General features: G+C 35.1%; 1 protein-coding gene across 1 annotated transcript in view; it reads right to left on the bottom strand.

Annotated features, from left to right (window-relative positions):
- The window catches only part of LOC143229392 (uncharacterized), a 52662-nt gene that overhangs the window by 12908 nt on the left and 20890 nt on the right, over positions 1 to 18864 (bottom strand). The window lies entirely within an intron of this gene.

Consider the following 18864-nt stretch of genomic DNA (forward strand, 5'->3'; position numbering starts at 1 on the left):
TTCTAATCATCAACCGTGCATTTTTTCATGTATTTAAAAAACGTAAGATAATTTACTACATAATAAACACAACAAAATTTAAATTATTATATAACCTACAAAATAATACAATAAATAATGATATTTAGTTATTGTCACATGTCAATCTGCGATGTTCAAGAAATCGATTTTCCATAGTTGTGGTGGTCAGAGCGCAGATAGTCTATTGTATACCTTTGTGCTTTACTGCAAGCATACAAACAGTGATGTCAAGTAGAACCATGTAAAATAGTACAAAATAGGTTTTGTAGCACTATTCGTTTCATTTACTTCCAGTTAACCCTATTTATTTAAATACTCTCTTTAACGGGCCCGACATGGCCAGGTGGGTTAAGGAGTTCGACTCGTAATTTGAGGCTCGCGGGCTCGAATCCTGGTCGTACCAACCATATTCACCCTTTCAGCCGTGGGGCAGTTATAAAGTTACAGTCAATCCCACAATTCGTTGGTAAAAGAGTAGCCCAAGAGTTGGCGGTGGGTGGTGATGACTAGCTGCCTTCCCTCTAGTTTTACACTACTAAATTAGGGACGGCTAGCACAGATAGCCCTCGAGTAGCTTTGTGCGAAATTAAAAAAACAAACAAACAAGCTTCCACGTAACTAAAAATATTAGATAAATCATTATGTCTGGTGCACGATACATGTGCAGAAATAAACAATGGAAGAAAGATTAATTTTCCTTTTTGTTTATTAATAAACTACTGATTGTTTGGTGAGTATAGAGTGCCGAAATGATGACGACTTTACTTCACACATTTTCTGGCGCAGATAGCCTTGTTGCTTTGCGCCACTAAACACCAAACCAACCAACCAACCAACAACCCTTTCCCTATTAGCTCTAAGTAATCTACATATAGTTAGCTTCATTAGGTACAAACGCATTGAAAATAATGTACTGTTTCGTGCCCGACTTTCAGAGCGATAAACTTGTTAATATTTTAGATTTTTCGAAAGAGAAAAAGAAAGAAAGAGATGGTTTAGATTAAAAAGATGAACTTTCACTCTTGATCGTGTGCTTATAACTAAACTTTGCGAAAGTAAACGAGTCACGCATTCATCTCCATTACATTTACCAAAGTCACGAAAGGCCAAACTAAAGCAATATAAGGTTTCACACCCATTTCCCTGCTAACTGAACTTTTCTCAATATGAAGTTGGGTTACTTCATTTATATTATTAATGAAACGCTGCAACATTTTCATTTTGTTTGTACCGATAAAGCCAACCGCGCATAGTTTGTTTAGAACCAGCTGGCATGTTGATATTATAACGTGACTTCACAATTCGGTACTCTTATTAATAGAGCTTGAACTTGAATACAGTCCCAACTAAAGAGAACACTTCAGGCCAGAATTATCTTTGTCACAGCACAAATAAATTCTCTTTTCGTGATGTAATTCGCTGGTAATAAGTTCGGGAGGCAATAAACGTCATGGACTTAAACGTTGTTGTTTATCACAAAATAAATAAATAAAAATCATTATTACAGGTTAAAACAATGGTGTCAGGCACTTTTTCTTAGATCAAATCTGGTTTAATGAAATTATGCTTTCAATTTTTCTGAGCCTTTTGTTTTGCAGTTTAATTATGTGACAAGAGTTTGTATATGTAATTTACTCACGTGTTCTTGTTTGTGTTTCTTTTTGTTCATTCTGCAAACTATTTGCATTTTGTAATTTGTTTGAGATATAAAGATAATTTCCAGGAATATAAATAACACTTAGTGTAAATAAGAAATCAACAAATGAGATTTAAGTGTGGTATGGTCTGTAAGACGTTTATTCCTGGATGAAGGTCTTTTTTCCACAGGACCAGAAAGTAGAGCATCGACCAGGGTCTTTTTGAGATGCAGAACCAGCATTATTTCATTAGGTTCACTTAAGCTTCCAGAATATGATATCTTTTAGTGTTAGTCACTAATGTGATGACTTATACGTGAACATAACTGAAGGAGCATCCGCAGTACTCCAAAATTGACATGAATCACTAATATCAAAACAGGGTGTTGACTGAAATTATCATAGATCAAGAAATGGCTTGATAAGCCCTTGAAGGATGAAGTCTACCAGCCAGAAGGAATTTCATTCCTATGAGATAGACTGGTAGACATTTTGCCAGAAAACTGGCAATTCGTTACACAGTCAAGAGCTAAGTTAGAGTTGGTTGCTACGACTACCATAAGTCACTCAGTTGTCATAGACTGTATGGGGAGACAAGATGTTGTTTACAATCACATCATCTTAGGCAAGAGAGCTGCGTTTGTATGATGTTTGCATGCACAGACATCATGTATAACCAGCCACCCTGTAATGTTGTTGGCATTTTTAGATGTCTAACAGTACTGTCTAATGAAGACAACTTAAGACTCGTTATCCTGCTGACATTTAAGGTACCAAACCTGAAAACCTGGACGAAGTTCTAAAGTATTTAAAAATAATTTGTTTAGAACTTATGGATTCAAGGACAAGTAATACTGTGTGTGGTGATGAGCCTGGTAATTCCAGCACCTGATAGAGGAGCTTTCTGGCGACTTGGAAACAGTCATAATCAAATTGAAATGATGCTTCATCCCCCAAGAGAATCGAGAAAATCACCGTGCTGAGTTCAAGACTTCTTTAAAATAAAAACTTCAAAATAATTTAACAGCCACTCATGCAGATAATCAATCTACTTTGCCTACATAGGAAGACATACCACAATATAGCATTAGTGAAATACTGCAAAATTCTCATTGAAAAGTTCATTGTATGCACTCTTCAGTAAACCTATACAGCTCTACATGGATATCAGAAACACTTTCTCGTTGAGGGAGTTCTTTCAGTGAAGACATCAAACTTGTTGGAGAAGAGGAATATGACAACAGTTAATATAATAAATGAAAATTCTTCAAATCATGTTTCATAACTGATAATAAATTTTCAAGATCGAAATTTTCTACCTTCAGCCACATTACCACAAGCACCACAAGATGCTAAGGTTCAGCAATTCCGATTACCAGTAGGCAGCCAGATATATACAGGCCCTATTGTCATGGCAGCACGATTTTAATGCAGTGTTTGAAATGAGAGAAGAGCAAATTCCTCAGTCGTAGGTAGCTTAGTATATGGATGACGAATTGGTTCTGTCCTGTAGTACACAGGAATGACAGTTTGTTTCTTTCCTGAAACAGGTTATAGCTGCCATGCTTCTTAATACTTTATACCAATGGACTTGGGTTAGTTCTGTTCATCAACTCGGTCAAGCGTAGCAGTATGCCTATAAACAAATACATGAAGGGCAGCTCGGATCGTTCTGAATTGGGTGGAAGTTGATACATATCTGTGAAAATACATAAATGAGATGACAAGTTTTTGATGAGCTTTTATGGCTTGTAGTGTATCAGGTACTAAAATGAAACCACCACTTCAGCTAGCCAATAAATAGTTCATTATGGTTAATGGGATAAGCAAAAGTAAGTAGAGAGGTATTTCTTCAGCTTGTCATTGGCACAGTTTTTTTTTTATGAAAGTAATTTTTGAACTAGGATCAAACAGTGGAATTTTAGAGATGGACTAACTGAAGTTATCAGCCACTTTTTCAAACGGAACAAGTGAGATACATCTCTTTATTGAAACTACTCAGTGCTGATTTGTCAGAACTCACAAGCAGTTCAATATTCAAGTATATATAAAAAAAAAATCACAATGTCTCTGAATATAAATAATGTTTTCTGTTGTGCTTTAAAGAGTCAAGTGTATTCCACTAACTTTTGGAGTTATGGAGCTAATACACACAAAAACTTATTTTATGTCCAGAAACCAAACTGCAATAATTCAGATAGTTACTACTTGAAGTAGTGAATTTTTACTTATTCTATTTTGCAATTACGAACTTTTTATTACTACTGGTTTGTAATTATTGACAGTTGGTAATCCAGCAATTAAGCAGAATGTTTTCAGCAGACTTAGTGAAGCACAATTTACCAAAACTGACTATATAACTAGTGTTACTTCAGCTGCACTACAAAGTAAATACACATTTACCATAACATTTGAAGTCAATGACTGAGAATTGTGTATTGGAATTGACTCATGTATTTGTAGGACCAGATGCCAGCTTGACAGAATAACAGTAGCTCATTATCATGTGGAGAAAAGCAATTCGTGCACCTTACAAATCAACTGCTGTACAGGATTCTATGAAGCACTAATGATGTTGCCAGTGTTGAAACAGAACATATGGATGTTGAATAAAGTAATAATGAAGCCTTCCAGTAGTGATTATTAGAAAGAAATGAAAATTAGTGGTCTGCCTCAGCCCTGTTTATATGGTTACATGTGCTTATATCTTTTCTTTTTATAGAATATGCCCAATAATTTAACAAATTATACCTAACGTATGGGTACTGGAAAGTCCATCTGGATCACGAAAACAGGCTTCAGACTATTTTGAACACTTGAAAGAGTTTCCATAGTTTTGGTCATTCAAGGTGTCATATCTAGTGCAAGAAACACTTTCGAAAAGCTGAAATATATTATTTTCAGAAATCTCTCGTTGTAAACCTTAGAGAGGTGTTTCAGTGAATAAATAATGCAGGAAAATGTAGAGTTATGCATATTCAGATGGACTTTCTTGGCCATGGGACAAACGTGGTCTAGTGTTTAGCATGTCAGACTGTGAATAAAAAATTCTACGGTTTACATAATGTTTGTTATCAGGAAAAAAAAACTATTGTTTTTATACTCTGAGGCCATGGGTGCATTATATGAGTGATGGTCAAACTTCACTATTTGTGTAGAGTAGCTCACGAATTGATGGTTGGTGGTGTTAGCTGGCTGCCTTCCCTGTAGTCTATATCTTCAAAATTAGGGACAGTTAGTGTAGATAGGCTTTGAGTAGTTTTGTGTTATTCACTTTTCCACAAAATAACACAAAAGAACAATACTTGCCTTTATTGTAGACTGAGTTGTAGTGTGCACTAATCCTACAATAAACAGTTGTTATGAACTGGCTTCAGCATATAACTATGAGATACTGAATTATCAACATTCTGTGGCCACATTATTCAAGAAAGTTATTGTATATCCATAAATATATGATCAAGCAATTTAGTAAAATATATTTTAGTTGAAGTTCTGGCTTAACTTATTCTCGACAAAATTGCCAGTTCATCTAGAATAATGATACACTGTTAGAGGAAATGGAACAGCGTTGTTACAGAAATATGAAAAGTTGGCTATGACATATGCTGATTATGTATGAATGATTCCTTAGAGCCGACACTTTATGACAGAAGGAACTGTGAGGTAGTCAGTAGACCCAAGATCTTTAGAGCAAGATATACGTGATACTTTACACGGTACAAAAACTGGAAGGTGTAAAAATATTTATCTCACAATACTACCAATTTGCAAAAAACAATTTTCTGACTGTAAACATCTAAAGACGTTGAGAGGCGACTTAACAGTTGTGTGTCTATTACTCAGAGAAAAGATTGACAATGACAGTGTTATTAATTCTCATTTGTAAAGAATAACTATGTGTTTATTGTTCTCTCCCACATTTTTATATTTGTAATTGACAGTTGCTGGTTATGATCGATTACTTCACTAAGTGTGCTAAAATTTATTCATTGGCTGAAATTTCAATGAAATTTATCAGATAACAATTTAGATGAACAGTGGATAATACGATTCGTAATACGCGGAAATATCCTAGGGTCCAAAGAGTGAAGTTTAACAATTGGATTTTGGAGAGTTGTGTAGCGTGTTAGGTGTGATAAAAATCCATATCAGTTTCGGTATAACGGTTTACCTAAATGGCTTGTCGTGGCCATCAAGCATATGCTAAACAGCTAACTCATTGTTTGCTTAAATTAAACTACTGATGGTTAGAAATGAACTATTTATGTGCATAATATGTTATAGCTCTCAGTACAGATGTGCCATAATTTTCACAACAATATGTGGATAAGATCTATATTACTTATTACTTACAGATTTGCACATGTACATATGAGTAAAGCCTCCAAATGTCAAAAGTTACACTATGGAAGGAGAGTAAAAGAACAAACCAATTAGTACATGAGACTTTAGTACATGATGGCGGTGCAAAGATTACACAATTCTAATTAATTTTATCTTAATGTCGTTTTAATAATATGAATTGGTTATACGAAACATAAGATCGTATTGGACATAATGACAAATTAAAGCCATATGTTCCTGATGAAGTATTGTGTACTGGTAGGACCAGCAGTCAGAGATTAAGAAGACAGATATTGAGAGGATGGTGAGATCTCGCTATAAAGACCTCTCTGACCGTTTATGATGAAGGAGATACATGAAGGACAGTCAATTTGGAAACAACTGGCCGTTGAGGAGATTAGCATAGTGTTAGGAATTAGCAGTTATAGTAACTGCATAACTGCACGGGTTGAATGCCAGAAGGAGTCGTGATTTCTGCTTTATACATTGTCAAGTGGAATGTTATGGTAAAATATGTGCTGAATGTTTTGTGTTAGCCAGCCGATTGTTTATTTGTTTTGAATTTCGCACAAAGCTTCAGAAGAGCTATCTGCGTTTGCTGTCCCTAATTTAGCAGTGAAAGACCAGTGGGAAGACAGCTAGTCATCACCACCCACCGCCTACTCTTGGGCTACTCTTTTACAAACGAATAGTGGGATTGACCGTCACATAACACCCCAACGGCTGAAAGGGCGAACATGTTTGATGTGACGGGAATTCAGACCCCCGACCCTCAGATTACGAGTCGATTACCTTAATCACCTGGCCTGGCAGGACCAAGTGGTAATTTAAAGCAGCTGCAGATATGTTATTGAACAGCACGAGAAATAAATCAGACAGTAATAATTTTTGGTGAAAAAGTGCTTTTTATGCTACATTTTTAACATGTTAATTTTCTTGTGATGTTGGTTTCAGTGGGTTTTATAATCCAAAGATAGTGAAATAATATTGGACAGCATGGTTATAAGTAACATTAGTCACTTACAACAGTGAATGTTTTTCACTCTGTCTTTTGTGTTTACCCCATATCTATTTGTTTATATATTGGTGTACTAGCTGATGTACTCATGTTCCCGAAGATATCATGAAGGGGAAGGGGATAAAATACAAATTCTGACGTCTTTATGTTATTGTCCAGGGGGCCCTAAGAGCACATGCTAGGTTTGATGATATTCGGTGCAACAGTATCTAATTATACGCATACGAAAATCACGGAATAGAAATAACGGCTCCAAAAGTGAAAGAGGTGGTCAGATTCCTACGTATTACCCCCAATATAAATTTTTTGGGGCCATGTGGTTCAGCAGTTTGCCCGTCATAAGTGGACAAACACAGCCACACAGACTTTTGTCAAATAATGATTTAAAAGATACTGATGTTTACAGAACAAGCTATCACTCAGGCAGTGGGAAGGGGACAATTATGTAAATTTTGTAGGAGTTATTTTCGTTTAGGGTAGAATGAGTTGGATTTTCTAGTTCATAGATGGCAGTATAGTAGCAGATGGGATTATTACAGACGCTAATGGATTGCCATGGAGATGCCTCTTTCTTAGTAGATATTTAGGTAATTTTTGTAAGACCTGCGAGGGTCGGGTGCAGTGTTGGTCTCGCCTCTTCCCTGGAGTTATTTGTTTGTTCCTTTGTTTTATGAATTTTGTGCAAAGGTACTCAATGGTTTTCTGAAAAAGCCGTCCTTAATTTTGAAGGCCCGGCATGGCCAAATGGTTAGGGCGATCGGATCGCAATCTGTGGGTCGCGAGTTCGAATCCCCATCAAATCAAACATGCTCGCCCTTTCAGCTGTGGAGACGTTATAATACAACGGTCAATCTCGCTATTCGTTGATAAAAGAGTAACCCAAGAGATGGCGGTGAGTAGTGATGACTAGCTGTCTTCTCTCCAGCCTTACTCTGCTAAATAAGGCCATTTTCAATAAGTCCACAATATTTGGAGCCCGAGATTCTACCTAAGACTTAGGCGTTCAAATAGGAAGAAGAAAAGCTACTCCTCTAATTGATTTCAGGAGATACGACATCAGAAGTGATCACTGCCACTAAGATAATCCAGCCTACTACTCTTCCCAACTTCCAATTTTGTAAACTTAATATGTTACTTCGGATAATTTCCTCTCTTCATTAAAGTAAAAGGAAGGATGCTATTAATAAATTCTAATAATGCGAAATGCAAAAATTTCTTTGAATTCATGTTTGTTTAGCGCAAAACTACTCAATAGGCTATCTACGCTTTGTTCATCAGGGTAAATCTAAACCCAGAATTTAGCGTTATAAAAGAAAAAAAAACAAAACACGAAGTCATAAAATGTGAAATGTGTGTGTTTATATGAAAGTGTTAAATGCCCAATATTTTGAAACATACAACGACGTAAACTTACGAGGGTGTAATTTCTTATTTACTTTTTGTTTTATTTGAGAAAGTTAGATAGATTTTAATAATTTGTTCGTTTTATACAGAGCGTGAAATCGTGAAATGTAAACATTGCATCTTTAAGACACAAAAGGTTGAACGCTAGAAATCTGTTTTAGTGTGATTAAAAACAGAAGTATACAATCTACACATAAAATATAAAACTTGGAAATTAAGAATGAAAATTATTATGCTTAAACTTACGGGTTATCTAATCTTCAGTGCTAGTACTTATGTTGAGGATGTAAACTTTTAAATTACACCTTAAGCTTATAATCTTCTAATTTTACTTTTATATATATTATTTTTTAGTCTAATAAACTTTTAGCGTTCAGTTGTCCTGCATAAAACACAGACGTCTGATTATAATCTAGTATGGATCCTTACATATAAAGAAGCTTAAAGTTTTATTTATTTGTACTGTAATGGCATAAAACTAAAAGTCCACGAGAGTTAGATCTACTAAGCTTGGAAGTTATGTTTGTAATTTAGAAGGCTCACACTATTTGTGTTGAAAATATTAAAGATTAAATAAAACTAAAATAATATATAGGAATAAATAATGTTCGATTAAATTAAAAATGTAATGTTTGTGGTACAGATGGATGAGCAAAAACGTATATAACTGTACAAACTTTAAAGGTAAGGACTTTTATACTTAAGACCTAGGTGCATGTTATGGTTAAAATTGGATATATATGCTTTATAAGGTAAATTTCAAAGCTATTTATTTTATATGCCCTGAAATTTACTTTTTATAATGTAACAGGATAATGAGTGTGTGCTTTTTGTTATAGCAAAGCCACAATAGGCTATTTGCTATATCTACCGAAGGGAATCAAACCCTTGATTTAGCGTTGTAAATCCGAAGACTTACCGCTGTTCCAGCGGAGGACCAATATAACTAGAAAGTAAATGTTTATATCGTATCCTTTAGGATGTAATAATATGATGTTTTTTATTAAACACAAAACTACATAATAGTGGGCTATATGTGTTCTCCTTACTGCGGGTATCAAAACCCTATTTTTAACGTTATACGCTCTCAGGCTTACCACTTAATCACCGTCATGCAACATCATATTGCTAAAGTGGAAGTTTACCTTATATTCTTTAAGATATAACAATATAATAATAAACAAAGAATTGATTCTGAGATATCAGTAAGTGTACAAGTAGAAAATTGAATGGATGAAACATGAAGAGTCAGATGATTTAGTATATATTAGTCGTTATGGTTCTTTGTTAATAAGCTGAAATCTACATAAGGGGCTATCTTACTCTGCCAACCACGGGTATCAAAACTTAGTTTCTAGCTGTACAAGTCTGCAGAGATATCGCTGTATCGTGAAGAGAGAGATACTTGCTAAGGAAACAATAAATGTATAAAGCACAATGTTAGGTTATGTATCCTTTCTTTATTTTTTATTATCATTAATTCCCTACTGACATCATTAGATACTAATCCCGTACCTTGCTTTGTAGAAGGTAGTAATTAACAGTAACACATTTAAATGATTAAGCATTAATGTTTTTAAATTAAAAGCTAAAAGCCTACAACAATTGAAAATTGTCCTATTTCAGAGTGTTTTATCTCCTCAGGTAAATATTCTAAACAAAATACGGTGATCGAGTCAGCCAACTGTAGGTGATGAATGTTAACACACACTCACACATAATGGGTCATGTTTACAAAAAAAGTAACATTTTGCAGTGAAAATCTTAACACAGTTTTGTTGTTGTTTTCCCGTTTTCATTATATATGGTATCTCACGTAATTACAACACAAATTTGTATGCGTCATTGTTAATAGGTATTATCTTTGTTTATGGCTACCATAATAAGTATTAATCGTGAATATATTCATGATATTTCATGGTTCCATTGTGCTAAAAGTTGAACCACAAGGTAAAGTTTTAGTTATATTTCAAAATTAAAATTAGGGAAGGATAAGAACAACTTAAAAGTAAACTAGAAGAAAGCTCTGCCAAAAGTTTCATGGTTGTTGCCATTTTACAATCTTGAAGTAATCTGGATACATTCAAACAACATTTTCCAACAATTCTCTACAGATTGTGTGTACTCAGTTGCACAACCTGAACAGGATGTAGCCCACTGTGTCACTCCCTCTCATGGTCAAGGATACTTGAAGTGTGTCTGCTTCTGTACAAGGCTAGTACCCTAAGTTATTAATCCTCGTGCAGTATCAGACATAGGAAATATATGAAAAATAAGCACATAGCAAAAGTAGCTCTTCCGTTTAAACAGTGAAACTAGTTGTAAATAGTTGTAAATTTGTAATGAAGTAAATGTTAGGTAATAATTTCACAATAAAGAGAGAAGGTACGAAAGGAGTTTTTGATAATTTCACAAGCCAGCGAAAGCTTATGTGAAAGGCATTAAAACTTAGTGTTAGTTTACAACACAGACACATTTTCAAAGAACTACAAAGAGATAAACTACTTCAGTGTAATTGTTGGTTACCATAGTTCCAAAACTACTTACAAAAATAAAGGAGAAGAACCTCATTGGTAAAAAATGAATTGAATACAAAATATCAATAAAGAAACAATGAATAAGGAAGGAAAATAATATATAACATTAAAAACTACAAAAATATATTTTTGTAATCATTAACATTTGTAGCATTTTCTGTTTCAGTGACAAGAACAAAAATTAATTATAACATTATATTTTATAGGATGTTCTAAAGAAAATTGTTTTGTTTGTTTTTCTTATAGCAAAGCCACATCGGGCTATCTGCTCAGCCCACCGAGGGGAATCAAACCCCTGATTTTAGCGTTGTAAATCGGGAGACATACCGCTGTACTAGCGGAGGACTCCAAAAAAACAACTGTTCGTTCTTAAGTGTTTTTCTTCTAATAAATCTGAGTCAAAGGAGCAATGGTACAACAACTTTTGGTATAAGCAGATGACCGTAAGCTGCAAAGGAGGAACAAGCAACAGAAAAAGTAAAACAGATACAAGAATAATGTTCAAGAGGAAAACAATTAAATATAACGTTAAAATTAAGCAATCAAATGAAAAGAAATTTTGAAAAGAACAAAATATATAATAAAAATAAATGAGTATAATAATCTAAATCATGGGAGAATTAGAAACAAGGTTACTGAAATGAACTGAGATAGAACAAGTCTAGTGATCGCGAAAAATGCTTTAAAACGCTAGTGTATGGACATATATTAGGTAAGATGTCTGAAAAATAAGTTAGTCTGTGTCCTTATTTATTATCCTAAGGATGTGTTCACAAACACTCTGCTCAGCAAGAGAACTCAACAGATAGCCTAATGTGGCTTTGCTATAAGAAAAACACACACATTCAACAAGAATGTGTACTATTTTTAGAGGTTAAGATGGTTACAATTTTATGGACTCGTATTCCCACCATACCAAACATGCTTCCCTTATTAGCCGTGCGGACGTTATAATGTTTCGGTTAATCCCACTATTCGTTAGTAAAAAGTAGCCTAGGAGTTGTCGGTGGGTGGTGATGACTAGTTGTCTTCCCTCTAGTCTTACACTGTTAAATTAAAAATAACCCTGAAGTAGCTTTGGACGAAAGCAAAACAAACAACATAACCTTATGCAAATAATTTTCAATTTCAGCTCTTTTTTTCTTCTTAAATTCCTGTACACAACACACGATACACAATACTGTAATCAGTCACGTCACATTATCTAGTCCTGTATTGATAGAATAATTTCCATAAGTGGACCAAACGTTATCTTCTATATCTAATTATCATTTACACGTGTTTAAAACTGCTGAATTTATTAAAGCAAAAGCTTCGAGTTTGAGAATTTTATGTCAAACAAAGGGAAACAAAGCTTATTGAATGCAGTGGTGATAACGTTCGCAGAATAATAAAGAATGTTCCATAAACTTCTGCAGCTGAACGTGGTAACCAACTATCTAGAACACTTAAAAAGTTTAAAAGCTATGTCATGCATTGAAAATCAAAACCCAAAGGGAAACAATCTAAAGTGGAATGACATACCCTTTTGGTAGACTTTACCTTAGAGGCATGAATTAAGTATTTCCTGTTTGTCCAAAGGTCTTTTTTTTAATCTAGTTTTTCATATGTGGAACATTAAGTTCTGTTAGTTTTGTAATCATTTATTGTTTACTTATTTATTCTGCTGCATTCTTATTTCTCATGTGTGCAACTTTTAATTTGGTTTTTGTTAGTTAATTGTAATAATTTATTCTTACACAATTTATTCTAATATATATTTTCGTTCTTTTCCAAACTTTCTCAAATTCTTATTTTCATTATTTTCCTATTTTAATTCTCAGTTGCCATTTCAGCCGTACAGACGTTATAATGTGACGGTAAATCCCACTATTTGTTGGCAAAAGAGTAGCCCAAGAGTTGGCGGTGTGTCGTGAAGACTAGCTGCCTCCCTCTACACTTACACTGCTAAATTAGGGACGCTAGCGAAGATAGCTCTCGAGTAGTTTTGCGCGAAATTAAAAAAAAAACAATTTTTTAAACAAAAACAATTTCAGTTTGTGTTTTAATATATTATTATTATTACGCCAAGCGCGTAAGGCGTGCGACTCGTAATCTGAGGGTCGCGGGTTCGCGCCGGCGTCGCGCTAAACATGCTCGCCCTCCCAGCCGTGGGGGTGTATAATGTGACGGTCAATCCCACTATTCGTTGGTAAAAGAGTAGCCCAAGAGTTGGCGGTGGGTGGTGATGACTAGCTGCCTTCCCTCTAGTCTTACACTGCTAAATTAGGGACGGCTAGCACAGATAGCCCTCGAGTAGCTTTGTGCGAAATTCCAAAAACAAACAAACAAAGAAACATTATTATTACATTATGCTTTGGTTCAAATTCTTTATCGCTTACATTTATGTATTACTTATAGTTGAAGCCTTTGTTAGATAACTTTGCTTAACACAAATCCCCAGTGGCTCGACGGTAATAATACTAACTTTACAAGCCTGCAGGTGCTAACGTTAACTGTACAGTTAAACAATATTCGTGGTATCTATACGAGCGTGAGGGTGCTAATGTTTACTGCGCAAATCTGTATATTCATGTCTAACTTTACAACCCATCAAACCACTGTTACCTTTACAAGCGTGTGGGCGCTAATGCTAACTTTACATGTATGTAGGTACTACTGTTGACTTTACAACCACACAAATACACACGTGTTGGTTACGTGACGTAAATCCTCAAAGACAGATATAACTATGCTTCAGGCGGAAGAAATATCTAACACTAGTTACAAAGCAAGCACGCAACCTGCAACAACGAATCAACCAGGTTTATTCAAAATCTGTGATAAGTCCTGAGACTTGAGGTTTACGACCCATTATTTATATGTTGAATATAAAGATTTTAGAGTGATAAGTAAACTGTTTTCGCTTTCTTTAACATTTTCTTAACACGTGCGTCGCCACTCTTTACTGTAACTCACCTACTTTAACGGGTTATATACAACACGAACTCGTTGCAGTTTGTATAAAATGAACTCGAACATGTTGCTACAACCTTTGATAAAGTGAACGTGTTTGACTGAGCTGCTGAAGAAACTCATGCAGAATTCCAACCTGGTCTCGATTAATCTACAAATAACTCTGTGAAAATTCTGAAACTTTCAGAATTACGTAATAGTATAAAAGGTCGTTTAGAAATACGAAAATGTCTTATTTGCTAGAATACGTTATTTGCACAGAGTTGTAGCTAACTTTAAGCTTACTTTCAACGTAGTCCACATTTCTGGACTACTACTGTTTTGAAATATAGTAAAGCTTGATCATACACTTATGGGGCAGAACCAAAATGCGGAGTGTGGGATTCTCTGTCCAAATGCTTACTGTTTGATCACACCCAGTCTTTAATCTGAAAGACATGTTCAATATCTCGCTCTCTCTGTATACATATAGACAACAGAAAAGACATAGCAAGTCGTCTTTAATATCTAGAAAGCATAAAGACATTTTAAAGTACCGGTTTCGCTGGATCTTAATAAGAAAACATAAACAAACGCTTTAAATTTTCCTTTGCGTTTTAGCAATACGTTCTAAACTCGCGTTTTCATCTAACAGATCTTTACATTAAAAAGTATGAGTCAAATAAAGAGGTTTACCGGTAAATTTTACAGTAAAACTTTGCAGTTGTTCCAGGCAAAATTTTTGTGCTAATCGTATTTTAGCGCTTAGCTTTAAACTACTTTATGTTGTTTTATAACAATGCTTATTATCATTAGATGGAGATCCATACCAGAGAGAAACGACAGAACAATAGAAAGAATAGTGGCATTATACTCTTTCTTTACACACTAGATAAGCAGCTCACAGGTACTTAATTTAAATTGCGTGTTAATTTTATCAGATTTGGTTCATTGAATTTTCTTTCTTACATCACACACACCGTTTAATTGACAACACTAGGACAGCATTTCCACAGCTTATAATGGGCACATTCCCATTGATTCTGTTTGTAAATTCCATGGTGTACAGCTGCTCATTGTTTATACAGGTCAGCGCCTGATACAGAAAGCAATTTTTTTTTCTTGGTGTGTTTTTCGTAACGGTGCGAGTAATCTCCCTGTTTAGTACGTGGAAGTATTAAACTAGTTGGCTTCATTTTGAACATTTCCTGCGAGTAATCTCCCTGTTTAGTACGTGGAAGTATTAAACTAGTTGGCTTCATTTTGAACATTTCCTGCGAGTAATCTCCCTGTTTACTACGTGGAAGTATTAAACTAAGCTGGCTTCATTTTGAACATTTCCTGCGAGTAATCTCCCTGTTTAGTACGTGGAAGTATTAAACTAGTTGGCTTCATTTTGAACATTTCCTGCGAGTAATCTCCCTGTTTAGTACGTGGAAGTATTAAACTAGTATTTTGAACATTTCTAGTTGGCTTCATTTTGAACATTTCCTGCGAGTAATCTCCCTGTTTAGTACGTGGAAGTATTAAACTAAGCTGGCTTTATTTTGAACATTTCCTCCGAGTAATCTCCCTGTTTAGTACGTGGAAGTATTAAACTAAGCTGGCTTCATTTTGAATATTTCCTGCGAGTAATCTCCCTGTTTAGTACGTGGAAGTATTAAACTAGTTGGCTTCATTTTGAACATTTCCTCCGAGTAATCTCCCTGTTTAGTACGTGGAAGTATTAAACTAAGCTGGCTTCATTTTGAACATTTCCTGCGAGTAATCTCCCTGTTTAGTACGTGGAAGTATTAAACTAAGCTGGCTTCATTTTGAACATTTCTTGCGAGTAATCTCCCTGTTTAGTACGTGGAAGTATTAAACTAAGCTGGCTTCATTTTGAACATTTCCTGCGAGTAATCTCCCTGTTTAGTACGTGGAAGTATTAAACTAAGCTGGCTTCATTTTGAACATTTCCTCCGAGTAATCTCTCTGTTTAGTACGTGGAAGTATTAAACTAAGCTGGCTTCATTTTGAACATTTCCTGCGAGTAATCTCCCTGTTTAGTACGTGGAAGTATTAAACTAGTTGGCTTCATTTTGAACATTTCCTCCGAGTAATCTCCCTGTTTAGTACGTGGAAGTATTAAACTAAGCTGGCTTCATTTTGAACATTTCCTGCGAGTAATCTCCCTGTTTAGTACGTGGAAGTATTAAACTAAGCTGGCTTCATTTTGAACATTTCCTGCGAGTAATCTCCCTGTTTAGTACGTGGAAGTATTAAACTAAGCTGGCTTCATTTTGAACATTTCCTGCGAGTAATCTCCCTGTTTAGTACGTGGAAGTATTAAACTAAGCTGGCTTCATTTTGAACATTTCCTGCGAGTAATCTCCCTGTTTAGTACGTGGAAGTATTAAACTAGTTGGCTTCATTTTGAACATTTCCTGCGAGTAATCTCCCTGTTTACTACGTGGAAGTATTAAACTAAGCTGGCTTCATTTTGAACATTTCCTGCGAGTAATCTCCCTGTTTAGTACGTGGAAGTATTAAACTAGTTGGCTTCATTTTGAACATTTCCTGCGAGTAATCTCCCTGTTTAGTACGTGGAAGTATTAAACTAGTTGGCTTCATTTTGAACATTTCCTGCGAGTAATCTCCCTGTTTAGTACGTGGAAGTATTAAACTAAGCTGGCTTCATTTTGAACATTTCCTGCGAGTAATCTCCCTGTTTAGTACGTGGAAGTATTAAACTAAGCTGGCTTCATTTTGAACATTTCCTGTTTTGATTTTTCACGTTTCCTTCTTCTCTCTCTGTTTCCCTTTACAGGTTTTTGATATTTTGTAGTAGGTGAAAGAAGAAAATATATTTTCTCTTTGATGTGTGTGTGTGTGTGTCTGCTTTAGTAAAGTTGCGTTGAGCTATCTGTTATTCCACCGACCGAAATAGAATCCCTGATTTTAATGTTGTAAATCCGTAGACTTACTACTGAACCAGCGGGGAACGTTTCTCTGATTGCTCCAAGTTTAGTATCAAAACTACTATAAAAAAACCAACTAGTTGGAGTCAAGATCTCACCAAGAAAAAAAAGTCGTCACTAACTTTAAATGAAAAGGAAGCAATATATAACAATGTGCTTTAGGAAAATGAGAGATCACTTTGGACCTACAAATGTGAAATCACACTGCGAGGTGAGGATTATAGGTCAGTATATCACCCATGTGTAGAGATCTCTATGTTGCTGGATTACATTGGTAATTGCAACTCGTAAGCCATTCAATACAGCTAAGAAAGGCTATAACGGTGCTTTGAAGTCACATCTTGAAGAACAACTGTACAACATCACGTGGTGTAATGACTGCCGGTACTATTCAGTGGGCTGGTTGGTAACCTGAAGGTTGCTTGGTATACGACTGTGTCGTCTCCACCATGAAGAATTGTGGGATAGTATCATAAAGTGGGCCTCTTTGAATTTGTTTAGACTTGATTCATCGGTTATAGAAAATGGATTTATGAATATCTTGTACCATCCTGCAAAATGCACCATTATAAAGGGTTATAAGGAAGAATCAGATTCATAAAGATGCCTTAACTAGTCTAGTGATTCAAGACAAACAACGTCCACTCTTTGCTTTGGTTAATCGAAAGGGCCGAACTAACTCAGAGCGAACATGTTTGAAATACGTCCTGGCAACACATGAATGACCAACCCTCGAAATCTCACTCAATCTCTCGCCAGTTGAGTACCAAGTGTTAGAAATATTAGTGACGAAGTCCAGGCTGTGTTTAAAGGAATGTTATTAAAGTTGAAAACAAGAGGATAAAATAGTATCCTACTTCGCCATTGATACTGCCAGAACGATCGTACATTATGTGTGTGATAAGCTGTGACGTAAGGGTAAAACTTTTTTTTCACAAGATTTAGTAGGGGTAACATAATGTCACGAAAATAATGGATATGTCGAGACAACGACATCCCTTTTTCTTGTCCTACATTTTGTTTATAGTCAAACTTCATACAATTAATTACTGACTTGGGCTAGATGGGGCTATTGGGAGTATACAGTTGTTATACTTCCATAAAAAGATATTATTTCTATAAACTCCAGGAGCACTAAGTATCGCTTCAAAATTACTTTAAAACTCTGATAGCTGTGACAAAAAACAACCCCTTCTCGTGGTTACGTCAGGAAAAAAAAATTCATAAAATGGAAGTAACAATTATCATGAAACATACTTCAACACCTTTGCAGCAAGAATTTGCGAAAACATTTTCACCAAGGTTATTTTTATATACATATTATGTGATTAATCATGGTTGTTTCTTTTTCTTGGTAACAAGTAAATACTTCACCAGTTATGTAAACTTACCCCAAGCTTTTTTTTTTTTTATAAACTGTCACATTAACGCGATTTCGGTCTTCAATCCAAATTTTCGAGATGAGAAATTTATGTGAAATGTTCCTAAAATCTTAAATGTAATAACTTATTTCAAATTTTCACATTAATAAATCGAAAAGCTCCAGATGTAGTTAAAAATATTCCATACCTAACAGTTCCAAACATTAATTTCTTTGTTGACCTGAAGTTAAAAAACACCGACTATATTTAGTTTATAACTTGTAATAGAATAAGAGTCGTGTGTAATTTACACAATCATTGTTTTTAGCAACTTATATTTACTCGAGAGACGAGTGTGTTTTTTCGTATATCAAAGCCACATCGGAGTATCTGTTGAATTCACTGAGGGGAATGGAATCCCTAATTGTACATCAATAGACTTACCGCTGTACTAGCGTAGAGGACTTGTTAGAAGAGTAAGGTATAAGGTAAACGCTCGTGTTTCTTACAGACCATTATGCAGAAAAATGTAAGCATAAACTGTACACTCGTGTATTTAAGTAACTAAACTTTTACGATAAAACTTAGGTACGAACAACATATCGCGTATGTTAAGGTTTGATTTGTTTTGTGAATTTCGCGCAA

Source organism: Tachypleus tridentatus, chromosome 10 (genome assembly GCF_004210375.1).
Source record: "Tachypleus tridentatus isolate NWPU-2018 chromosome 10, ASM421037v1, whole genome shotgun sequence".
NCBI lineage: Eukaryota > Metazoa > Arthropoda > Merostomata > Xiphosura > Limulidae > Tachypleus > Tachypleus tridentatus.